This window comes from Lissotriton helveticus, chromosome 4_2, assembly GCF_964261635.1.
Source record: "Lissotriton helveticus chromosome 4_2, aLisHel1.1, whole genome shotgun sequence".
In the NCBI taxonomy this organism is placed as follows: domain Eukaryota; kingdom Metazoa; phylum Chordata; class Amphibia; order Caudata; family Salamandridae; genus Lissotriton; species Lissotriton helveticus.
This window is the reverse complement of record NC_136064.1, coordinates 101,481,179-101,507,848: the sequence shown is the minus strand read 5'-3', so window position 1 is coordinate 101,507,848 and position 26,670 is coordinate 101,481,179.

Below are 26,670 nucleotides of genomic sequence, written 5' to 3'. Positions count from 1 at the left end.
GGGTCCAGCGCGGTGACAAGGTCGTGTTTAGCGGTGCGTTTATGGCCCGAACAGGAGGGACCGGGGGCTGTCGGGGCGCGGGGCGCTTGCGAGGCTTGAGAGAGAGAGAGAGAGAGAGAGAGAGAGAGATGATGGCTATTGGCAATGGGCAGAGAGGTCATGACACAAAGATGGCTACTATCTATGTTCGTGATGGAGCCTAAAAGGGAACAGGATGGCGGGGCCACTGTTTCGTGACTTTCTTTACCTTCAACAGTGGCGAGGGTGAACACAAATGAACGCCGCTTATGTACATATACATTGTCATTTTCCACAGTAGGACCGCGACTAAGGACTGCGAGCCCTGCCTGACCAAAGGGAAGCGCCCGGGGCCCCCTTCACTCCCATTCAAACCCAGCCATTGAAGTGCCAGCACTTTATACAAGGAGATGAGACCCCTGGATGACGCAGGACCCCGACTAAGGACTGCGAGCCCTGCCTGATCGAAGGGAAACGCCCAGGGCCCCCTTCACTCCCATTCAAACCCAGCCATTGAAGTGCCAGCACTTTATACATGGAGAAGAGACCCCTGTATGACGCAGGACCCCGACTAAGGACTGCGAGCCCTGCCTGATCAAAGGGAAGCGCCCGGGGCCCCCTTCACTCCCATTCAAACCCAGCCATTGAAGTGCCAGCACTTTATACATGGAGATGAGACCCCTGGATGACGCAGGACCCCGACTAAGGACTGCGAGCCCTGCCTGATCGAAGGGAAATGCCCGGGCCCCCTTCACTCTCATTCAAACCCAGCCATTGAAGTGCCAGCACTTTATACATGGAGGAGAGACCCCTGTATGACGCAGGACCCCGACTAAGGACTGCGAGCCCTGCCTGATCAAAGGGAAGCGCCCGGGGCCCCATTCACTCCCAGTCAAACCCAGCCATTGAAGTGCCAGCACTTTATACATGGAGATGAGACCCCTGGATGACGCAGGACCCCGACTAAGGACTGCGAGCCCTGCCTGATCGAAGGGAAATGCCCGGGGCCCCTTCACTCCCATTGAAACCCATCCATTGAAGTGCCTGCACTTTATACATGGAGATGAGACCCCTGCATGACGCAGGACCCCAACTAAGGACTGCGAGCCCTGCCTGATCGAAGGGAAATGCCCGGTGCCCCCTTCACTCCCATTCAAACCCAGCCATTGAAGTGCCAGCACTTTATACATGGAGGTGAGATCCCTGTATGACGCAGGACCCCGACTAAGGACTGCGAGCCCTGCCTGATCGAAGGGAAACGCCCGGGGCCCCCTTCACTCCCATTCAAACCCAGCCATTGAAGTGCCAGCACTTAATACATGGAGATGAGACCCCTGGATGACGCAGGACCCCGACTAAGGACTGCGAGCCCTGCCTGATCGAAGGGAAACGCCCGGGGCCCCCTTCACTCCCATTCAAACCCAGCCATTGAAGTGCCAGCACTTTATACATGGAGAAGAGAACCCTGTATGACGCAGGACCCCGGCTAAGGACTGCGAGCCCTGCCTGATCGAAGGGAAACGCCCAGGGCCCCCTTCACTCCCATTCAAACCCAGCCATTGAAGTGCCAGCACTTTATACATGGAGAAGAGACCCCTGTATGACGCAGGACCCTGACTAAGGACTGCGAGCCCTGCCTGATCAAAGGGAAGCGCCCGGGGCCCCCTTCACTCCCATTCAAACCCAGCCATTGAAGTGCCAGCACTTTATACATGGAGATGAGACCCCTGGATGACGCAGGACCCCGACTAAGGACTGCGAGCCCTGCCTGATCGAAGGGAAACGCCCGGGCCCCCTTCACTCTCATTCAAACCCAGCCATTGAAGTGCCAGCACTTTATACATGGAGGAGAGACCCCTGTATGACGCAGGACCCCGACTAAGGACTGCGAGCCCTGCCTGATCAAAGGGAAGCGCCCGGGGCCCCCTTCAGTCCCAGTCAAACCCAGCCATTGAAGTGCCAGCACTTTATACATGGAGATGAGACCCCTGGATGATGCAGGACCCCGACTAAGGACTGCGAGCCCTGCCTGATAGAAGGGAAATGCCCGGGGCCCCTTCACTCCCATTGAAACCCAGCCATTGAAGTGCCTGCACTTTATACATGGAGATGAGACCCCTGCATGACGCAGGACCCCAACTAAGGACTGCGAGCCCTGCCTGATCGAAGGGAAATGCCCGGGGCCCCCTTCACTCCCATTCAAACCCAGCCATTGAAGCGCCAGCACTTTATACATGGAGGTGAGATCCCTGTATGACGCAGGGCCCCGACTAAGGACTGCGAGCCCTGCCTGATCGAAGGGAAGCGCCCGGGGCCCCCTTCACTCCCATTCAAACCCAGCCATTGAAGTGCCAGCACTTAATACATGGAGATGAGACCCCTGGATGACGCAGGACCCCGACTAAGGACTGCGAGCCCTGCCTGATCGAAGGGAAATGCCCGGGGCCCCCTTCACTCCCATTCAAACCCAGCCATTGAAGTGCCAGCACTTTATACATGGAGAAGAGAACCCTGTATGACGCAGGACCCCGACTAAGGACTGCGAGCCCTGCCTGATCAAAGGGAAGCGCCCGGGGCCCCCTTCACTCCCATTCAAACCCAGCCATTGAAGTGCCAGCACTTTATACATGGAGATGAGACCCCTGGATGACGCAGGACCCCGACTAAGGAATGCGAGCCCTGCCTGATCAAAGGGAAACGCCCGGGGCCCCCTTCACTCCCATTCAAACCCAGCCATTGAAGTGCCAGCACTTTATACATGGAGATGAGACCCCTGTATGACGCAGGACCCCGACTAAGGACTGTAAGCTCTGCCCGATCAAAGGGAAACGCCCGGGCCCCCTTCACTCCCATTCAAACCCAGCCATTGAAGTGCCAGCACTTTATACATTGGGGTGAGACCCCTGTATGACGCAGGACCCCGACTAAGGACTGTGAGCTCTTCCTGATCAAAGGGAAACGCCTGGGGCCCCCTTCACTCCCATTGAAACCCAGCAATTGAAGTGCCAGCACTTTATACATTGGGGTGAGACCCCTGCATGACACAGGACCCCGACTAAGGACTGCGAGCCCTGCCTGATCAAAGGGAAACGTCCCGCGCCCCCTTCACTCCCATTCAAACCCAGCCATTGAAGTGCCAGCACTTTATACATGGGGGTGAGAGCCCTGCATGACACAGGACCCCGACTAAGGACTGCGAGCCCTGCCTGATCAAAGGGAAGCGACCGGGGCCCCCTTCACTCCCATTCAAACCCAGCCATTGAAATGCCAGCACTTTATACATGGAGATGAGACCCCTGTATGACGCAGGACCCCGACTAAGAACTGCGAGCCCTGCCTGATCAAAGGGAAACGCCGGGGGCCCCCTTCACTCCCATTCAAACCCAGCCATTGAAGTGCCAGCACTTTATACATGGAGAAGAGACCCCTGTATGACGCAGGACCCCGACTAAGGACTGCGAACCCTGCCTGATCAAAGGGAAGCGCCCGGGGCCCCCTTCACTCCCATTCAAACCCAGCCATTGAAGTGCCAGCACTTTATACATGGAGAAGAGACCCCTATATCACGCAGGACCCCGACTAAGGACTGCGAGCCCTGCCTGATCGAAGGGAAGCGCCACCATCCCTGGAAAGAGTCCTTCGATGAACCTCTCGGAATATCACACAAATAGACTGTTAGTGACAGACAAAAACACTTCACACCCTCCAACCCGCCCCTCGACCCCTTCTGCTGCGAGGTGGAAGATTCCACTTTTTCTCCAACTTTATACCTGTTTTCCCACAATTATTATAATTTTCTCAACAATTTTTCATTAACCACTCTTATAATAAAACCCTTACTCGTCATGGCAGTAAATGTGTCATATTGTTACAACAATCCATTATTACTACCACACAAAAAAATACATAAAAATGTTTTTTCAGTGCGTATGTAAAGCGCTCTGATACCTACGGGTCAATCTAGCGCTATATAAAACTTTTTTTTTAAAAATGCACCCCTGTCAGAAGCCTTTCAGAGGGGCACACTAGGGCTACTGGCCCAACGGGGGTGGTTGAGTCCTTTCACTCCTGATGCCCCGGGGCCTGCTCTACTATGGGCCCTGAGCAACTGGACCAAGTACCTCTCCTGCACTTGACCCTCAGTGGCAGCTGTGGACAAGCCATCAAGGCTCCGCGGAAGGGGGAGGTGTAAGTACAGGTGAGGGGACAGGACTCATAACTCAAAGTACAAACAGTACAAACAATAAATCAATGTCCAGTCAAATACTGGCTTTTGTCAGAAAAATAAGTATTTTATTACTAACTCTACACATGCAAAACAGTAACGATACTCACATGCAATAACACACTCTCCTTGAGGTCGGGGCTCTAGTATTTGTCAGGCAAGTCCCTGTCGCACCTTCTACCTTATATCATGTTCAAGGTTATTCCCCATTCACAAGTGGCCGCATCTAGGGAATGTGTACTAGTAGGCCATACTCTAGAGTTCCCTCTGACTCCTTAGTTATTAGTCAAAAGTGTCTATGGTGCGACAGCAACGTTAGCAGCGAGTCCCCGGGACCCCACAGACCCATTTCCGGTCTTACCCGTTCAAGCGGTACGGGAGTCTTCAGCGGTGCAACGAGTGCTCTCTCCATGTGCGCTCCAGAGTCCAGATCCTGTTTAGTGGAGACGTACCACGCGCAGTTCACATGGCAGAGCCCGGCAAACATAGGCTCTCCCATCCGGGCAGCACTGCCGGCTCATCCACCGATAGTAGCTGCTCCGCTCGGCAAACATGAGGTGTAGAAAAGTGCCGCTTTTTTTGCATGGTTTCCTCCCCCGACTTTTTGCCTAATGTTGATGTACTTTGACTGACTGCGCCTTGGGTTCCTGCCAACCAGGTACCGAGGGCCTATGTTCTTTCCCTGAACTGTACTGTTGCAAAACCCAACTGGCACTCTTTGGCCACAGGTCAGTCCCTTGTAAATGGTACCACAGGCCTACATGCCAACATTCTAGCACACGTTCCTGGAGATTTGAAATAAAAAATCGGCAGAATGGAAATTCCACATTGACTTCTATTGTAGAAAATGCAATTTCAGGTGGGAGACAGCTAAAATAAAGCCATTTGTGGCTTGAAAAATCGATAGTCTCCCGCCTGAATTGGGTCTATTGGCATGTATGCACAGGTACCAAGGGCACTGTGGCCAGAGAACGCCTCTAAGGGCTGCAGCACTTATTGGGCCAGCCTTAGAGGCCTTGTACCTTGTCACACACACACACAGCCATTGCATCCATGTGTGCCATGCTTACAAACCCCTACCCTGGCATAGGTAAACCCCCCCTCTAGCTGGGTGCACTATACCAGTGGTGAGGGTACAGATGCATGAGCCCTGTGCCCCTACAGTGTCTAAGTCCATTCTTAGACATTGGACCCCGACTAAGGACTGCGAGCCCTGCCTGATCAAAGGGAAGCGCCCGGGGCCCCCTTCACTCCCATTCAAACCCAGCCATTGAAGTGCCAGCACTTTATACATGGAGATGAGACCCCTGGATGACGCAGGACCCCGACTAAGGACTGCGAGCCCTGCCTGATCGAAGGGAAATGCCCGGGCCCCCTTCACTCTCATTCAAACCCAGCCATTGAAGTGCCAGCACTTTATACATGGAGGAGAGACCCCTGTATGACGCAGGACCCCGACTAAGGACTGCGAGCCCTGCCTGATCAAAGGGAAGCGCCCGGGGCCCCATTCACTCCCAGTCAAACCCAGCCATTGAAGTGCCAGCACTTTATACATGGAGATGAGACCCCTGGATGACGCAGGACCCCGACTAAGGACTGCGAGCCCTGCCTGATCGAAGGGAAATGCCCGGGGCCCCTTCACTCCCATTGAAACCCATCCATTGAAGTGCCTGCACTTTATACATGGAGATGAGACCCCTGCATGACGCAGGACCCCAACTAAGGACTGCGAGCCCTGCCTGATCGAAGGGAAATGCCCGGTGCCCCCTTCACTCCCATTCAAACCCAGCCATTGAAGTGCCAGCACTTTATACATGGAGGTGAGATCCCTGTATGACGCAGGACCCCGACTAAGGACTGCGAGCCCTGCCTGATCGAAGGGAAACGCCCGGGGCCCCCTTCACTCCCATTCAAACCCAGCCATTGAAGTGCCAGCACTTAATACATGGAGATGAGACCCCTGGATGACGCAGGACCCCGACTAAGGACTGCGAGCCCTGCCTGATCGAAGGGAAACGCCCGGGGCCCCCTTCACTCCCATTCAAACCCAGCCATTGAAGTGCCAGCACTTTATACATGGAGAAGAGAACCCTGTATGACGCAGGACCCCGGCTAAGGACTGCGAGCCCTGCCTGATCGAAGGGAAACGCCCAGGGCCCCCTTCACTCCCATTCAAACCCAGCCATTGAAGTGCCAGCACTTTATACATGGAGAAGAGACCCCTGTATGACGCAGGACCCTGACTAAGGACTGCGAGCCCTGCCTGATCAAAGGGAAGCGCCCGGGGCCCCCTTCACTCCCATTCAAACCCAGCCATTGAAGTGCCAGCACTTTATACATGGAGATGAGACCCCTGGATGACGCAGGACCCCGACTAAGGACTGCGAGCCCTGCCTGATCGAAGGGAAACGCCCGGGCCCCCTTCACTCTCATTCAAACCCAGCCATTGAAGTGCCAGCACTTTATACATGGAGGAGAGACCCCTGTATGACGCAGGACCCCGACTAAGGACTGCGAGCCCTGCCTGATCAAAGGGAAGCGCCCGGGGCCCCCTTCAGTCCCAGTCAAACCCAGCCATTGAAGTGCCAGCACTTTATACATGGAGATGAGACCCCTGGATGATGCAGGACCCCGACTAAGGACTGCGAGCCCTGCCTGATAGAAGGGAAATGCCCGGGGCCCCTTCACTCCCATTGAAACCCAGCCATTGAAGTGCCTGCACTTTATACATGGAGATGAGACCCCTGCATGACGCAGGACCCCAACTAAGGACTGCGAGCCCTGCCTGATCGAAGGGAAATGCCCGGGGCCCCCTTCACTCCCATTCAAACCCAGCCATTGAAGCGCCAGCACTTTATACATGGAGGTGAGATCCCTGTATGACGCAGGGCCCCGACTAAGGACTGCGAGCCCTGCCTGATCGAAGGGAAGCGCCCGGGGCCCCCTTCACTCCCATTCAAACCCAGCCATTGAAGTGCCAGCACTTAATACATGGAGATGAGACCCCTGGATGACGCAGGACCCCGACTAAGGACTGCGAGCCCTGCCTGATCGAAGGGAAATGCCCGGGGCCCCCTTCACTCCCATTCAAACCCAGCCATTGAAGTGCCAGCACTTTATACATGGAGAAGAGAACCCTGTATGACGCAGGACCCCGACTAAGGACTGCGAGCCCTGCCTGATCAAAGGGAAGCGCCCGGGGCCCCCTTCACTCCCATTCAAACCCAGCCATTGAAGTGCCAGCACTTTATACATGGAGATGAGACCCCTGGATGACGCAGGACCCCGACTAAGGAATGCGAGCCCTGCCTGATCAAAGGGAAACGCCCGGGGCCCCCTTCACTCCCATTCAAACCCAGCCATTGAAGTGCCAGCACTTTATACATGGAGATGAGACCCCTGTATGACGCAGGACCCCGACTAAGGACTGTAAGCTCTGCCCGATCAAAGGGAAACGCCCGGGCCCCCTTCACTCCCATTCAAACCCAGCCATTGAAGTGCCAGCACTTTATACATTGGGGTGAGACCCCTGTATGACGCAGGACCCCGACTAAGGACTGTGAGCTCTTCCTGATCAAAGGGAAACGCCTGGGGCCCCCTTCACTCCCATTGAAACCCAGCAATTGAAGTGCCAGCACTTTATACATTGGGGTGAGACCCCTGCATGACACAGGACCCCGACTAAGGACTGCGAGCCCTGCCTGATCAAAGGGAAACGTCCCGCGCCCCCTTCACTCCCATTCAAACCCAGCCATTGAAGTGCCAGCACTTTATACATGGGGGTGAGAGCCCTGCATGACACAGGACCCCGACTAAGGACTGCGAGCCCTGCCTGATCAAAGGGAAGCGACCGGGGCCCCCTTCACTCCCATTCAAACCCAGCCATTGAAATGCCAGCACTTTATACATGGAGATGAGACCCCTGTATGACGCAGGACCCCGACTAAGAACTGCGAGCCCTGCCTGATCAAAGGGAAACGCCGGGGGCCCCCTTCACTCCCATTCAAACCCAGCCATTGAAGTGCCAGCACTTTATACATGGAGAAGAGACCCCTGTATGACGCAGGACCCCGACTAAGGACTGCGAACCCTGCCTGATCAAAGGGAAGCGCCCGGGGCCCCCTTCACTCCCATTCAAACCCAGCCATTGAAGTGCCAGCACTTTATACATGGAGAAGAGACCCCTATATCACGCAGGACCCCGACTAAGGACTGCGAGCCCTGCCTGATCGAAGGGAAGCGCCACCATCCCTGGAAAGAGTCCTTCGATGAACCTCTCGGAATATCACACAAATAGACTGTTAGTGACAGACAAAAACACTTCACACCCTCCAACCCGCCCCTCGACCCCTTCTGCTGCGAGGTGGAAGATTCCACTTTTTCTCCAACTTTATACCTGTTTTCCCACAATTATTATAATTTTCTCAACAATTTTTCATTAACCACTCTTATAATAAAACCCTTACTCGTCATGGCAGTAAATGTGTCATATTGTTACAACAATCCATTATTACTACCACACAAAAAAATACATAAAAATGTTTTTTCAGTGCGTATGTAAAGCGCTCTGATACCTACGGGTCAATCTAGCGCTATATAAAACTTTTTTTTTAAAAATGCACCCCTGTCAGAAGCCTTTCAGAGGGGCACACTAGGGCTACTGGCCCAACGGGGGTGGTTGAGTCCTTTCACTCCTGATGCCCCGGGGCCTGCTCTACTATGGGCCCTGAGCAACTGGACCAAGTACCTCTCCTGCACTTGACCCTCAGTGGCAGCTGTGGACAAGCCATCAAGGCTCCGCGGAAGGGGGAGGTGTAAGTACAGGTGAGGGGACAGGACTCATAACTCAAAGTACAAACAGTACAAACAATAAATCAATGTCCAGTCAAATACTGGCTTTTGTCAGAAAAATAAGTATTTTATTACTAACTCTACACATGCAAAACAGTAACGATACTCACATGCAATAACACACTCTCCTTGAGGTCGGGGCTCTAGTATTTGTCAGGCAAGTCCCTGTCGCACCTTCTACCTTATATCATGTTCAAGGTTATTCCCCATTCACAAGTGGCCGCATCTAGGGAATGTGTACTAGTAGGCCATACTCTAGAGTTCCCTCTGACTCCTTAGTTATTAGTCAAAAGTGTCTATGGTGCGACAGCAACGTTAGCAGCGAGTCCCCGGGACCCCACAGACCCATTTCCGGTCTTACCCGTTCAAGCGGTACGGGAGTCTTCAGCGGTGCAACGAGTGCTCTCTCCATGTGCGCTCCAGAGTCCAGATCCTGTTTAGTGGAGACGTACCACGCGCAGTTCACATGGCAGAGCCCGGCAAACATAGGCTCTCCCATCCGGGCAGCACTGCCGGCTCATCCACCGATAGTAGCTGCTCCGCTCGGCAAACATGAGGTGTAGAAAAGTGCCGCTTTTTTTGCATGGTTTCCTCCCCCGACTTTTTGCCTAATGTTGATGTACTTTGACTGACTGCGCCTTGGGTTCCTGCCAACCAGGTACCGAGGGCCTATGTTCTTTCCCTGAACTGTACTGTTGCAAAACCCAACTGGCACTCTTTGGCCACAGGTCAGTCCCTTGTAAATGGTACCACAGGCCTACATGCCAACATTCTAGCACACGTTCCTGGAGATTTGAAATAAAAAATCGGCAGAATGGAAATTCCACATTGACTTCTATTGTAGAAAATGCAATTTCAGGTGGGAGACAGCTAAAATAAAGCCATTTGTGGCTTGAAAAATCGATAGTCTCCCGCCTGAATTGGGTCTATTGGCATGTATGCACAGGTACCAAGGGCACTGTGGCCAGAGAACGCCTCTAAGGGCTGCAGCACTTATTGGGCCAGCCTTAGAGGCCTTGTACCTTGTCACACACACACACAGCCATTGCATCCATGTGTGCCATGCTTACAAACCCCTACCCTGGCATAGGTAAACCCCCCCTCTAGCTGGGTGCACTATACCAGTGGTGAGGGTACAGATGCATGAGCCCTGTGCCCCTACAGTGTCTAAGTCCATTCTTAGACATTGTAAGTGCAGTAATGTCATAGAGATTATATGGTCTGGGAGTTTGTCATTACGAACTCCACAGCACCATAATGGCTTTACTAAAAACTTGGAAGTTTGGTATCAAACTTCTCAGCACATTAAACCCACACTGTTGTCAGAGTGGGAGGTAATGAAAAATGCACACAGAGGGCATCTTAGAGATGCCCCCTCAAAAACAATCTAACACTAGTGTCCAGGCTGAGTGGCTGCTTGCCAGCTGCCACCACCAGACATGTTTCTGTACCCCTGGGTCGAGAGCCACCAGCTCTCGGAGTCCTGAAACAAAGCACATCCTGGATCGAAGTGCCAAGCCTCCTCCCTCAGGATGGGCAGGGTTCACTAAGGGGAAACTTCAAAGGCTTGCCTCCTTTGTGAGCTAACCCAGCAACTGGCCCCCACTGGTTCTGACCCTCACTTTGGGCAGGAGAAACAGCTGGAAAACCAAGTTAGGAGGAGAGGTGTGCCCACCTTTGCCAACCCCACTCCTGTGGAGGCGAGGTGAAGCACAACGTTCAGTCCACCAGAGTGAGGCTTATGCCCCCCTACTACTGGAGGGTGCATAATAGGGGGTGTACCTACACCAAGGAAGGGGCCATTGGCCCCAACCTGTACCAACCTGCAACACCCCTGCATTTAGTAGTTAGGGGCAACCCTGAACCTTGCCTCCTCAAACAAGAAGAAGGACCGAAGAGCCGTGCTGAAGAAGAAGAGGAGAACACTAACTGCCTTGATATCAGCCCTACTGGCTCGTCCAGACATCGACCTGCTCCAGTGGAATCCCAACGTGTCCTGCAGCCAGGAGCTCTCCAGAACCCTAAATCTTGTGGCCTGCTCATGAGCAGCCACCAACCGGAGGCCCCCTAGCCCCCATTGGATAACATTGGGCCGTCGCACTCTGCACCCGGCCGCCCTAGTGCAGCTGAGGGTGCTTTGAGAGTGCATCCTTGACCCTGGGGGAACTCTGGTTCTAACCCCAGACCACCAACCTCCACAACTAAGTACTTACCTGTACACTGATAACTCCATTTTCTCTCACAGGATGTCATTGACTGTTTTTCGGTAAAAAAAACTTCTAAGTACCGTGTTTGAATAAAAAAACTGCATTTACTTACCTATATTCAGGAAATATCCCAGTGTGCCATCCAGGTAAGCCACACTGTGTAAGTAAGGGAACCTGCAAAGTAATAGAACCAACACTCATCAAATGCAAGGAGAGGGGCTCTACCCACCAATGAGACAGGGCACCGGGCAAAACTCAAAAGTCAAGCATATAATTCCCTTCAGGAGAGGAATATACTGTTTCATTGTCCTGAAGAAGGTAGTTTTATCCTAGTTAACCCACCAAAATTCACTGACGCCTTGTTTTTGTTAATTTTGTGCTACATTGTATCACATTTTAATATGAAATTGGTTTCTGTAATGTGGTGTTCCTATGTATTTTCACAAAATGACTTGATTTTATGACCAATATGACTGTCTTAAGTGTTGTCTCTCTCCCCCCTCCTTTTTAGAATACGCCTAGGCAGCACTTGCGCTGTCTCTTCGAGACATGCTGTATTCAGGATATGTGCATAAAGCTCCGCCTTCTTCCCACCCATCTTTTTCATTGGCTCCTGTCCCTGTCCTTTGTAAATGGTGGCTTTTCATTGGTCATTAGGCTTTGTAGTCCCTCCTTAGTCCCCCTGTCTCTTTTTGTAACCTCCATGAGAACATCCATATTACTGTGTTGTTACGCCCTAGGTTTTAATTACAGCCTCAAGTCACTATTTTCTGAAAGACCTTCAGACAGGACACTCACTTGGTCCTAAACACTGGCAGTGGTTACTTTACTCACTAGCACATCTCACATTTATATTAGACCTTCTATACATTTCCCTTCATCAGCTCCACATAGAGTACAACCGAATCCGGAATTAATGGAATAATTATTTTGTCACATTTCAAAGCTACTAATTGTATATTTTGAATGAACTGTGGTACTGTCTTGCATGCAATGCATTATGGGTAGGGTGGATTTACCATATCTTCAAAGTTTATGATGCTCACTGGGGACCTCTAGATGCAGCTTGCGGTACTGCACCTACGACATCTCATATTTATATTAGACCTTCTACAAATTTCCCTTCATCAGCTTCACATAGAGTACAACCTAATCCAGAATTAATATAATATATATATTTCACATTTCAAAGCTACTAATTGTAAATATTGAATGTACTGTGGTACTGTCTTTCATGCAATGCATTATGGGTAGGGTGGATTTACCATATCTTCAAAGTTTATGATGCTCACTAGGGACCTCTAGGAGCTGCTTGCGGTACTGCACCTAGACATGCAGTGCTGGTGCCTTGCTCTCTAGGGACTCTAGGAGCAGCTTGCGGTACTACACAGAGACATGCAGTGCTGGTGCCTTGTTCACTAGTGACCTCTAGGAGCAGCTTACAGTACTGCACTGAGACATGCAGTGCTGGTGCCTTGCTCTCTAGGGACCTCTAGGAGCATCTTGCGGTACTGCACCTAGACATGCAGTGCTGGTGCCTTGCTCTCTAGGGACTCTAGGAGCAGCTTGCGGTACTGCACCTATACATGCAGTGCTGGTGCCTTGCTCACTAGGGACATCTAGGAGGCGGAGCAGCTTGCAGTACTGCACCGAGACATATAGTCCTGGTGCCTTGCTCAGTAGGGACTCTAGGAGCAGCTTGGGGTACTGCACCTAGACATGCAGTGCTGGTGCCTTGCTCTCTAGGGACTCTAGGAGCAGCTTGCGGTACTGCACCTAGACATGCAGTGCTGGTGCCTTGCTCTCTAGGGACTCTAGGAGCAGCTTGCAGTACTGCACAGAGACATGCAGTGCTGGTGCCTTGTTCACTAGTGACCTCTAGGAGCATCTTGCGGTACTGCACCTAGACATGCAGTGCTGGTGCCTTGCTCACTAGGGACCTCTAGGAGCAGCTTGCGGTACTGCACCTATACATGCAGTGCTGGTGCCTTGCTCACTAGGGACCTCTAGGAGCAGCTTGCAGTACTGCACTGAGACATGCAGTGCTGGTGCCTTGCTCACTGGGGACTCTAGGAGCAGCTTGCGGTACTGCACCTAGACATGCAGTGCTGGTGCCTTGTTCACTAGTGACCTCTAGGAGCAGCTTGCAGTACTGCACAGAGACATGCAGTGCTGGTGCCTTGTTCACTAGTGACCTCTAGGAGCATCTTGCGGTACTGCACCTAGACATGCAGTGCTGGTGCCTTGCTCACTAGGGACCTCTAGGAGCAGCTTGCGGTACTGCACCTATACATGCAGTGCTGGTGCCTTGCTCACTAGGGACCTCTAGGAGCAGCTTGCGGTATGTCATCTAGACATGCAGTGCGGGTGCCCTGCTCACTAGGTACCTCTAGGAGCAGCTTGCGGTATGTCATCTAGACATGCAGTGCTGGTGCCTTGTTCACTAGTGACCTCTAGGAGCATCTTGCGGTACTGCACTGAGACATGCAGTGCTGGTGCCTTGCTCACTAGGGACCTCTAGGAGCAGCTTGCGGTACTGCACCTAGACATGCAGTGCTGGTGCCTTGTTCACTAGTGACCTCTAGGAGCATCTTGCGGTACTGCACTGAGACATGCAGTGCTGGTGCCTTGATCACTAGGGACCTCTAGGAGCAGCTTGCGGTACTGCACCTATACATGCAGTGCTGGTGCCTTGCTCACTAGGGACCTCTAGGAGCAGCTTGCAGTACTGCACCTAGACATGCAGTGCTGGTGCCTTGCTCACTAGGGACCTCTAGGAGCAGCTTGCGGTATGTCATCTAGACATGCAGTGCGGGTGCCCTGCTCACTAGGTACCTCTAGGAGCAGCTTGCGGTACTGCACCTAGACAAGCAGTGCTGGTGCCTTGTTCACTAGTGACCTCTAGGAGCAGCTTGCGGTATGTCATCTAGACATGCAGTGCTGGTGCCTTGCTCTCTAGGGACTCTAGGAGCAGCTTGCGGTACTGCACTGAGACATGCAGTGCTGGTGCCTTGATCACTAGGGACCTCTAGGAGCAGCTTGCGATACTGCACCTATATATGCAGTGCTGGTGCCTTGCTCACTAGGGACCTCTAGGAGCAGCTTGCAGTACTGCACTGAGACATGCAGTGCTGGTGCCTTGCTCACTAGGGACCTCTAGGAGCAGCGTGCAGTACTGCACCGAGAAATACAGTGCTGGTGCCTTGCTCACTAGGGACCTCTAGGAGCAGTTTGAGGTACTGCACCTAGACATGCAGTGCTGGTGCCATGCTCACTAGGGACCTCTAGGAGCAGCTTGCGGTACTGCACCTAGATATGCAGTGCTGGTGTCTTGCTCACTAGGAGCCTCTAAGAGCAGCTAGCGGTACTGCACCGAGAAATTCATTGCTGGTGACTTGCTCACTAGGAACTTCTAGGAGCAGCTTGCGGTATGTCATCTAGACATGCAGTGCTGGTGCCTTGCTCACTAGGGACTATAGGACCAGCTTGCGGTACTGCACTTAGACATGCAGTGCTGGTGCCTTGCTCACTAGGGACTCTAGGAGCAGCTTGCGGTACTGCATCTAGACATGCAGTGCTGGTGCCTTGCTCACTAGGGACTCTAGGAGCAGCTTGCGGTACTGCACCTAGACATGCAGTGCTGGTGCCTTGCTCACTAGGGACCCCTAGGTGCAGCTTGCGGTACTGCATCTAGACATGCAGTGCTGGTGCCTTGCTCACTAGGGACTCTAGGAGCAGCTTGCGGTACTGCACTTAGACATGCAGTGCAGGTGCCTTGCTCACTAGGGACTCTAGGAGCAGTTTGCGGTACTGCATCTAGACATGCATTGCTGGTGCCTTGCTCACTAGGGACTCTAGGAGCTGCTTGCGGTACTGCACCTAGACATGCAGTGCTGGTGCCTTGCTCACTAGGGACTCTAGGTGAAGCTTGCGGTACTGCGCCTAGACATGCAGTGCTGGTGCCTTGCTCACTAGGGACTATAGGTGCAGCTTGCGGTACTGCGCCTAGACCTGCAGTGCTGGTGCCTTGCTTACTAGGGACCTCTAGGTGCAGCTTGCGGTACTGCGCCTAGACATGCAGTGCTGGTGCCTTGCTCACTAGGGACTATAGGTGCAGCTTGCGGTACTGCGCCTAGACCTGCAGTGCTGGTGCCTTGCTTACTAGGGACCTCTAGGTGCAGCTTGCGGTACTGCACCTAGACCTGCAGTGCTGGTGCCTTGCTCACTAGGGACTATAGGTGCAGCTTGCGGTACTGCACCTAGACATGCAGTGCTGGTGCCTTGCTTACTAGGGACCTCTAGGTGCAGCTTGCGGTACTGCGCCTAGACATGCAGTGCTGGTGCCTTGCTTACTAGGGACCTCTAGGTGCAGTTTGCGGTACTGCATCTAGACATGCAGTGCTGTTGCCTTGCTTACTAGGGACCTCTAGTTGCAGTTTGCGGTACTGCGCCTACCACATCTCATATTTATATTAGACCTTCTATAAATTTCCCTTCATCAGCTCCACATAGAGTACAACCTAATCCAGAATTAATATAATATATATTTTTTCACATTTCAAAGCTACTAATTGTAAATATTGAATGTACTGTGGTACTGTCTTTCATGCAATGCATTATGGGTAGGGTGGATTTACCATATCTTCAAAGTTTATGATGCTCACTAGGGACCTCTAGTTGCAGTTTGCGGTACTGCGCCTACCACATCTCATATTTATATTAGTCCTTCTATAAATTTCCCTTCATCAGCTCCACATAAAGTACAACCTAATCCGGAATTAATATAATTATTGTTTTGTCACATTTCAAAGCTACTAATTGTATATATGGACATAACTATTTGAATGTACTTGTGGTACTGTCTTGCATGCAATGCATTATGGGAGTATCATAAGTTTGATGCTCACCAGGGACCTCTAGAAGCAGCTTGCGGTGTGTCATCTAGACATGCAGTGCTGGTGCCTTGCTCACTAGGGACCTCTAGGAGCAGCTTACAGTACTGCACTGAGACATGCAGTGCTGGTGCCTTGCTCACTAGGGACTCTAGGAGCAGCTTGCGGTACTGCACCTAGACATGCAGTGCTGGTGCCTTGCTCACTAGGGACCTCTAGGAGCAGCTTGCGGTACTGCGCCTAGACATGCAGTGCTGGTGCCTTGCTCACTAGGGACTCTAGGAGCTGCTTGCGGTACTGCACCTAGACATGCAGTGCTGGTGCCTTGCTCACTAGGGACTCTAGGAGCAGTTTGCGGTACTGCATCTAGATATGCAGTGCTGGTGCCTTGCTCACTAGGGACCTCTAAGAGCAGCTTGCGGTACTGCACCTAGACATGCAGTGCTGGTGCCTTGCTCACTAGGGACTATAGGTGCAGCTTGCGGTACTGCGCCTAGACCTGCAGTGCTGGTGCCTTGCTTACTAGGGACCTCTAGGTGCAGCTTGCGGTACTGCGCCTAGACCTGCAGTGCTGGTGCCTTGCTCTCTAGGGACTCTAGGAGCAGCTTGCGGTACTGCACCAAGACATGCAGTGCTGGTGCCTTGCTTACTAGGGACCTCTAGGTGCAGCTTGCGGTACTGCGCCTAGACATGCAGTGCTGGTGCCTTGCTTACTAGGGACCTCTAGTTGCAGTTTGCGGTACTGCGCCTACCACATCTCATATTTATATTAGACCTTCTATACATTTCCCTTCATCAGCTTCACATAGAGTACAACCTAATCCAGAATTAATATAATAATTTTTTTTTCACATTTCAAAGCTACTAATTGTAAATATTGAATGTACTGTGGTACTGTCTTTCATGCAATGCATTATGGGTATGGATTTACCATATCTTCATAGTTTATGATGTTCTGTAGGGACCTCTAGATGCAGTTTGCGGTACTGCGCCTACCACATCTCATATTTATATTAGACCTTCTATACATTTCCCTTCATCAGCTCCACATAGAGTACAACCTAATCCAGAATTAATATAATATATATTTTTTCACATTTCAAAGCTACTAATTGTAAATATTGAATGTACTGTGGTACTGTCTTTCATGCAATGCATCATGGGTAGGGTGGATTTACCATATCTTCAAAGTTTATGATGCTCACTAGGGACCTCTAGGAGCAGCTTGCGGTACTGCGCCTAGACATCTATATTAGACATTCTATAAATTTCCCTTCATCAGCTCCACATAAAGTACAACCTAATCCGGAATTAATATAATTATTGTTTTGTCTCATTTCAAAGCTACTAATTGTATATATGGACATAACTATTTGAATGTACTTGTGGTACTGTCTTGCATGCAATGCATTATGGGAGTATCATAAGTTTGATGCTCACCAGGGACCTCTAGGAGCAGCTTGCGGTATGTCATCTAGACATGCAGTGCTGGTGCCTTGCTCACTAGGGACCTCTAGGAGCAGCTTACAGTACTGCACTGAGACATGCAGTGCTGGTGCCCTGCTCACTAGGGACCTCTAGGAGCAGCTTGCGGTACTGCACCTAGACCTGCAGTGCTGGTGCCTTGCTCACTAGGGACCTCTAGGAGCAGCTTGCGGTACTGCACTTAGACATGCAGTGCTGGTGCCTTGTTCACTAGTGACCTCTAGGAGCAGCTTGCGGTACTGCACCGAGACATGCAGTGCTGGTGCCTTGCTCACTAGGGTCCTCTAGGAGTAGTTTGCTGTACTGCACCTAGACATGCAGTGCTGGTGCCTTGCTCACTAGGGACCTCTAGGAGCAGCTTGCGGTACTGCACCTAGACAAGCAGTGCTGGTGCCTTGCTCACTAGGGACCTCTAGGAGCAGCTTGCGGTACTGCACCTAGACATGCAGTGCTGGTGCCTTGCTCACTAGGGACCTCTAGGAGCAGCTTGCGGTACTGCACTGAGACATGCAGTGCGGGTGCCTTGCTCAGTAGGGACTCTAGGAGCAGCTTGCGGTACTGCACCTAGACATGCAGTGCTGGTGCCTTGCTCACTAGGGACCTCTAGGAGCAGCTTGCGGTACTGCACTGAGACATGCAGTGCTGGTGCCTTGCTCACTGGGGACTCTAGGAGCAGCTTGCGGTACTGCACCTAGACATGCAGTGCTGGTGCCTTGCTCTCTAGGGACTCTAGGAGCAGCTTGCGGTACTGCACCTAGACATGCAGTGCTGGTGCCTTGCTCACTAGGGACCTCTAGGAGCAGCTTGCAGTACTGCACCTAGACATGCAGTGCTGGTGCCTTGCTCAGTAGGGACTCTAGGAGCAGCTTGCGGTACTGCACCTAGACATGCAGTGCTGGTGCCTTGCTCAGTAGGGACTCTAGGAGCAGCTTGCAGTACTGCACCTAGACATGCAGTGCTGGTGCCTTGCTCACTAGGGACCTCTAGGAGCAGCTTGCAGTACTGCACCTAGACATGCAGTGCTGGTGCCTTGCTCAGTAGGGACTCTAGGAGCAGCTTGCGGTACTGCACCTAGACATGCAGTGCTGGTGCCTTGCTCAGTAGGGACTCTAGGAGCAGCTTGCAGTACTGCACCTAGACATGCAGTGCTGGTGCCTTGCTCACTAGGGACCTCTAGGAGCATCTTGCGGTACTGCACCTAGACATGCAGTGCTGGTGCCTTGCTCACTAGGGACCTCTAGGAGCAGCTTGCAGTACTGCACCTAGACATGCAGTGCTGGTGCCTTGCTCACTAGGGACCTCTAGGAGCAGCTAGCGGTACTGCACCTAGACATGCAGTGCTGGTGCCTTGCTCACTAGGGACCTCTAGGAGCAGCTTGCGGTACTGCACCGAGAAATACAGTGCTGGCGCCTTGCTCACTAGGGACTCTAGGAGCAGCTTGCGGTACTGCACATAGACATGCAGTGCTGGTGCCTTGCTCACTAGGGACCTCTAGGTGCAGCTTGCGGTACTGCATCTAGACATGCAGTGCTGGTGCCTTGCTCACTAGGGACTCCAGGAGCAGCTTGCAGTACTGCACTGAGACATGCAGTGCTGGTGCCTTGCTCACTAGGGACTCTAGGAGCAGTTTGCGGTACTGCACCTAGACATGCAGTGCTGGTGCCTTGCTCACTAGGGACTCTAGGAGCAGTTTGCGGTACTGCATCTAGACATGCAGTGCTGGTGCCTTGCTCACTAGGGACTCTAGGAGCAGTTTGCGGTACTGCATCTAGACATGCAGTGCTGGTGCCTTGCTCACTAGGGACCTCTAAGAGCAGCTTGCGGTACTGCACCTAGACATGCAGTGCTGGTGCCTTGCTCTCTAGGGACTCTAGGAGCAGCTTGCGGTACTGCACCTAGACATGCAGTGCTGGTGCCTTGCTCTCTAGGGACTCTAAGAGCAGCTTGCGGTACTGCACCTAGACATGCAGTGCTGGTGCCTTGCTCTCTAGGGACTCTAGGAGCAGCTTGCGGTACTGCACCTAGACATGCAGTGCTGGTGCCTTGCTCTCTAGGGACTCTAGGAGCAGCTTGCGGTACTGCACCTAGACATGCAGTGCTGGTGCCTTGCTCTCTAGGGACTCTAGGAGCAGCTTGCGGTACTGCACCTAGACATGCAGTGCTGGTGCCTTGCTCTCTAGGGACTCTAGGAGCAGCTTGCGGTACTGCAGCCAGACATGCAGTGCTGGTGCCTTGCTCTCTAGGGACTCTAGGAGCAGCTTGCGGTACTGCACCTAGACATGCAGTGCTGGTGCCTTGCTCTCTAGGGACTCTAGGAGCAGCTTGCGGTACTGCACCTAGACATGCAGTGCTGGTGCCTTGCTCTCTAGGGACTCTAGGAGCAGCTTGCGGTACTGCACCTAGACATGCAGTGCTGGTGCCTTGCTCACTAGGGAGCTCTAGGAGCAGCTTGCGGTACTGCACCTAGACATGCAGTGCTGGTGCCTTGCTCACTGGGGACTCTAGGAGAAGCTTGCAGTACTGCAGCTAGACATGCAGTGCTGGTGCCTTGCTCACTGGGGACTCTAGGAGCAGCTTGCGGTACTGCACCTAGACATGCAGTGCTGGTGCCTTGCTCTCTAGGGACTCTAGGAGCAGCTTGCGGTACTGCACCTAGACATGCAGTGCTGGTGCCTTGCTCTCTAGGGACTCTAAGAGCAGCTTGCGGTACTGCACCTAGACATGCAGTGCTGGTGCCTTGCTCTCTAGGGACTCTAGGAGCAGCTTGCGGTACTGCACCTAGACATGCAGTGCTGGTGCCTTGCTCACTGGGGACTCTAGGAGCAGCTTGAGGTACTGCACCTAGACATGCAGTGCTGGTGCCTTGCTCACTAGGGAGCTCTAGGAGCAGCTTGAGGTACTGCATCTAGACATGCAGTGCGGGTGCCCTGCTCACTAGGTACCTCTAGGAGCAGCTTGCGGTACTGCACCTAGACATGCAGTGCTGGTGCCTTGCTCACTGGGGACTCTAGGAGAAGCTTGCAGTACTGCAGCTAGACATGCAGTGCTGGTGCCTTGCTCACTGGGGACTCTAGGAGAAGCTTGCAGTACTGCACCGAGACATGCAGTGCTGGTGCCTTTCTTATTAGGGACCTCTAGGAGCAGCTTGCGGTACTGCACCTAGACATGCAGTGCTGGTGCCTTGCTCTCTAGGGACTCTCGGAGCAGCTTGCGGTACTGCACCTAGACATGCAGTGCTGGTGCCTTGCTCTCTAGGGACTCTAGGAGCAGCTTGCGGTACTGCACCTAGACATGCAGTGCTGGTGCCTTGCTCTCTAGGGACTCTAGGAGCAGCTTGCGGTACTGCACCTAGACATGCAGTGCTGGTGCCTTGCTCACTGGGGACTCTAGGAGCAGCTTGCGGTACTGCACCTAGACATGCAGTGCTGGTGCCTTGCTCACTAGGGACCTCTAGGAGCAGCTTGCAGTACTGCACCTAGACATGCAGTGCTGGTGCCTTGCTCTCTAGGGACTCTAGGAGCAGCTTGCGGTACTGCACCTAGACATGCAGTGCTGGTGCCTTGCTCACTGGAGACTCTAGGAGCAGCTTCCGGTACTGCACCTAGACATGCAGTGCTGGTGCCTTGCTCACTAGGGACTCTAGGAGCAGCTTGAGGTACTGCACCTAGACATGCAGTGCTGGTGCCTTGCTCACTAGGGAGCTCTAGGAGCAGCTTGAGGTACTGCATCTAGACATGCAGTGCGGGTGCCCTGCTCACTAGGTACCTCTAGGAGCAGCTTGCAGTACTGCACCTAGACATGCAGTGCTGGTGCCTTGCTCACTAGGGACCTCTAGGAGCAGCTAGCGGTACTGCACCTAGACATGCAGTGCTGGTGCCTTGCTCACTAGGGACCTCTAGTAGCAGCTTGCGGTACTGCACCGAGAAATACAGTGCTGGCGCCTTGCTCACTAGGGACTCTAGGAGCAGCTTGCGGTACTGCACATAGACATGCAGTGCTGGTGCCTTGCTCACTAGGGACCTCTAGGTGCAGCTTGCGGTACTGCATCTAGACATGCAGTGCTGGTGCCTTGCTCACTAGGGACTCCAGGATCAGCTTGCAGTACTGCAGTGAGACATGCAGTGCTGGTGCCTTGCTCACTAGGGACTCTAGGAGCAGTTTGCGGTACTGCACCTAGACATGCAGTGCTGGTGCCTTGCTCACTAGGGACTCTAGGAGCAGTTTGCGGTACTGCATCTAGACATGCAGTGCTGGTGCCTTGCTCACTAGGGACTCTAGGAGCAGTTTGCGGTACTGCATCTAGACATGCAGTGCTGGTGCCTTGCTCACTAGGGACCTCTAAGAGCAGCTTGCGGTACTGCACCTAGACATGCAGTGCTGGTGCCTTGCTCTCTAGGGACTCTAGGAGCAGCTTGCGGTACTGCACCTAGACATGCAGTGCTGGTGCCTTGCTCTCTAGGGACTCTAAGAGCAGCTTGCGGTACTGCACCTAGACATGCAGTGCTGGTGCCTTGCTCTCTAGGGACTCTAGGAGCAGCTTGCGGTACTGCACCTAGACATGCAGTGCTGGTGCCTTGCTCTCTAGGGACTCTAGGAGCAGCTTGCGGTACTGCACCTAGACATGCAGTGCTGGTGCCTTGCTCTCTAGGGACTCTAGGAGCAGCTTGCGGTACTGCACCTAGACATGCAGTGCTGGTGCCTTGCTCTCTAGGGACTCTAGGAGCAGCTTGCGGTACTGCACCTAGACATGCAGTGCTGGTGCCTTGCTCTCTAGGGACTCTAGGAGCAGCTTGCGGTACTGCACCTAGACATGCAGTGCTGGTGCCTTGCTCTCTAGGGACTCTAGGAGCAGCTTGCGGTACTGCACCTAGACATGCAGTGCTGGTGCCTTGCTCACTAGGGAGCTCTAGGAGCAGCTTGCGGTACTGCACCTAGACATGCAGTGCTGGTGCCTTGCTCACTGGGGACTCTAGGAGAAGCTTGCAGTACTGCAGCTAGACATGCAGTGCTGGTGCCTTGCTCACTGGGGACTCTAGGAGCAGCTTGCGGTACTGCACCTAGACATGCAGTGCTGGTGCCTTGCTCTCTAGGGACTCTAGGAGCAGCTTGCGGTACTGCACCTAGACATGCAGTGCTGGTTCCTTGCTCTCTAGGGACTCTAAGAGCAGCTTGCGGTACTGCACCTAGACATGCAGTGCTGGTGCCTTGCTCTCTAGGGACTCTAGGAGCAGCTTGCGGTACTGCACCTAGACATGCAGTGCTGGTGCCTTGCTCACTGGGGACTCTAGGAGCAGCTTGAGGTACTGCACCTAGACATGCAGTGCTGGTGCCTTGCTCACTAGGGAGCTCTAGGAGCAGCTTGAGGTACTGCATCTAGACATGCAGTGCGGGTGCCCTGCTCACTAGGTACCTCTAGGAGCAGCTTGCGGTACTGCACCTAGACATGCAGTGCTGGTGCCTTGCTCACTGGGGACTCTAGGAGAAGCTTGCAGTACTGCAGCTAGACATGCAGTGCTGGTGCCTTGCTCACTGGGGACTCTAGGAGAAGCTTGCAGTACTGCACCGAGACATGCAGTGCTGGTGCCTTTCTTATTAGGGACCTCTAGGAGCAGCTTGCGGTACTGCACCTAGACATGCAGTGCTGGTGCCTTGCTCTCTAGGGACTCTAGGAGCAGCTTGCGGTACTGCACCTAGACATGCAGTGCTGGTGCCTTGCTCTCTAGGGACTCTAGGAGCAGCTTGCGGTACTGCACCTAGACATGCAGTGCTGGTGCCTTGCTCTCTAGGGACTCTAGGAGCAGCTTGCGGTACTGCACCTAGACATGCAGTGCTGGTGCCTTGCTCACTGGGGACTCTAGGAGCAGCTTGCGGTACTGCACCTAGACATGCAGTGCTGGTGCCTTGCTCACTAGGGACCTCTAGGAGCAGCTTGCAGTACTGCACCTAGACATGCAGTGCTGGTGCCTTGCTCTCTAGGGACTCTAGGAGCAGCTTGCGGTACTGCACCTAGACATGCAGTGCTGGTGCCTTGCTCACTGGGGACTCTAGGAGCAGCTTGCGGTACTGCACCTAGACATGCAGTGCTGGTGCCTTGCTCACTAGGGACTCTAGGAGCAGCTTGAGGTACTGCACCTAGACATGCAGTGCTGGTGCCTTGCTCACTAGGGAGCTCTAGGAGCAGCTTGAGGTACTGCATCTAGACATGCAGTGCGGGTGCCCTGCTCACTAGGTACCTCTAGGAGCAGCTTGCGGTACTGCACCTAGACATGCAGTGCTGGTGCCTTGCTCACTGGGGACTCTAGGAGCAGCTTGCGGTATGTCATCTAGACATGCAGTGCTGGAGCCTTGCTCACTAGGGACCTCTAGGAGCAGCTTGCGGTGCTGCACCGAGACATGCAGTGCTGGTGCCTTGCTCACTAGGGACTCTAGGAGCAGCTTGCGGTACTGCACCTAGACATGCAGTGCTGGTGCCTTGCTCTCTAGGGACTCTAGGAGCAGCTTGCGGTACTGCACCTAGACATGCAGTGCGGGTGCCCTGCTCACTAGGGACTCTAGGAGCAGCTTGCGGTACTGCACCTAGACATGCAGTGCTGGTGCCTTGCTCACTAGTGACCTCTAGGAGCATCTTGCGGTACTGCACAGAGACATGCAGTGCTGGTGCCTTGTTCACTAGTGACCTCTAGGAGCATCTTGCGGTACTGCACAGAGACATGCAGTGCTGGTGCCTTGCTCACTAGGGACTCTAGGAGCAGCTTGCGGTACTGCACCTAGACATGCAGTGCTGGTGCCTTGCTCTCTAGGGACTCTAGGAGCAGCTTGCGGTACTGCACCTAGACATGCAGTGCTGGTGCCTTGCTCTCTAGGGACTCTAGGAGCAGCTTGCGGTACTGCACCTAGACATGCAGTGCTGGTGCCTTGCTCTCTAGGGACTCTAGGAGCAGCTTGCGGTACTGCACCTAGACATGCAGTGCTGGTGCCTTGCTCTCTAGGGACTCTAGGAGCAGCTTGCGGTACTGCACCTAGACATGCAGTGCTGGTGCCTTGCTCACTAGGGAGCTCTAGGAGCAGCTTGTGGTGCTGCACTTAGACATACAGTGCTAGTGTCTCGCTCACTAGAGACCTCTAGGAGCAGCTTGCGGTACTGCACCTAGACATGCAGTGCTGGTGCCTTGCTCACTGGGGACTCTAGGAGCAGCTTGAGGTACTGCACCTAGACATGCAGTGCTGGTGCCTTGCTCACTAGGGAGCTCTAGGAGCAGCTTGAGGTACTGCATCTAGACATGCAGTGCGGGTGCCCTGCTCACTAGGTACCTCTAGGAGCAGCTTGCGGTACTGCACCTAGACATGCAGTGCTGGTGCCTTGCTCACTGGGGACTCTAGGAGAAGCTTGCAGTACTGCAGCTAGACATGCAGTGCTGGTGCCTTTCTTATTAGGGACCTCTAGGAGCAGCTTGCGGTACTGCACCTAGACATGCAGTGCTGGTGCCTTGCTCTCTAGGGACTCTAGGAGCAGCTTGCGGTACTGCACCTAGACATGCAGTGCTGGTGCCTTGCTCTCTAGGGACTCTAGGAGCAGCTTGCAGTACTGCACCTAGACATGCAGTGCTGGTGCCTTGCTCACTAGTGACCTCTAGGAGCAGCTTGCGGTACTGCACCTAGACATGCAGTGCTGGTGCCTTGCTCACTAGGGAGCTCTAGGAGCAGCTTGCGGTACTGCACCTAGACATGCAGTGCTGGTGCCTTGCTCTCTAGGGACTCTAAGAGCAGCTTGCGGTACTGCACCTCGACATGCAGCGCTGGTGCCTTGCTCACTAGGGACCTCTAGGAGCAGCTTGCGGTACTGCACCTAGACATGCAGTGCTGGTGCCTTGCTCACTAGGGAGCTCTAGGAGCAGCTTGCGGTACTGCACCTAGACATGCAGTGCTGGTGCCTTGCTCACTGGGGACTCTAGGAGCAGCTTGAGGTACTGCACCTAGACATGCAGTGCTGGTGCCTTGCTCTCTAGGGACTCTAGGAGCAGCTTGCGGTACTGCACCTAGACATGCAGTGCTGGTGCCTTGCTCACTAGGGACTCTAGGAGCAGCTTGCGGTACTGCACCTAGACAAGCAGTGCTGTTGCCTTGCTCACTAGGGACCTCTAGGAGCAGCTTGCGGTACTGCACCTAGACATGCAGTGCTGGTGCCTTGCTCACTGGGGACTCTAGGAGCAGCTTGCGGTACTGCACCTAGACATGCAGTGCTGGTGCCTTGCTCACTAGGGACCTCTAGGAGCAGCTTGCGGTACTGCACCTAGACATGCAGTGCTGGTGCCTTGCTCACTAGGGACCCCTAGGTGCAGCTTGCGGTACTGTACCTAGACATGCAGTGCTGGTGCCTTGCTCACTGGGGACTCTAGGAGCAGCTTGCGGTACTGCACCTAGACATGCAGTGCTGGTGCCTTGCTCACTAGTGACCTCTAGGAGCAGCTTGCGGTACTGCACTGAGACATGCAGTGCTGGTGCCTTGCTCACTAGGGACCTCTAGGAGGAGCTTGCGGTACTGCACAGAGACAAGCAGTGCTGGTGCCTTGCTCACTAGGGACCTCTAGGAGCAGCTTGTGGTACTGCACCTAGACATACAGTGCTGGTGCCTTGCTCACTAGGGACCTCTAGGAGCAGCTTGCAGTACTGCACCTAGACATACAGTGCTGGTGCCTTGCTCACTGGGGACTCTAGGAGCAGCTTGCAGTACTGCACCTAGACATACAGTGCTGGTGCCTTGCTCACTAGGGACCTCTAGGAGCAGCTGGCGGTACTGCACCTAGACATACAGTGCTGGTGCCTTGCTCACTAGGGACCTCTAGGAGCAGCTTGCAGTACTGCACCTAGACATACAGTGCTGGTGCCTTGCTCACTAGGGACCTCTAGGAGCAGCTTGCGGTACTGCACCTAGACATGCAGTGCTGGTGCCTTGCTCACTCAGGACCTCTAGGAGCAGCTTGCGGTACTGCG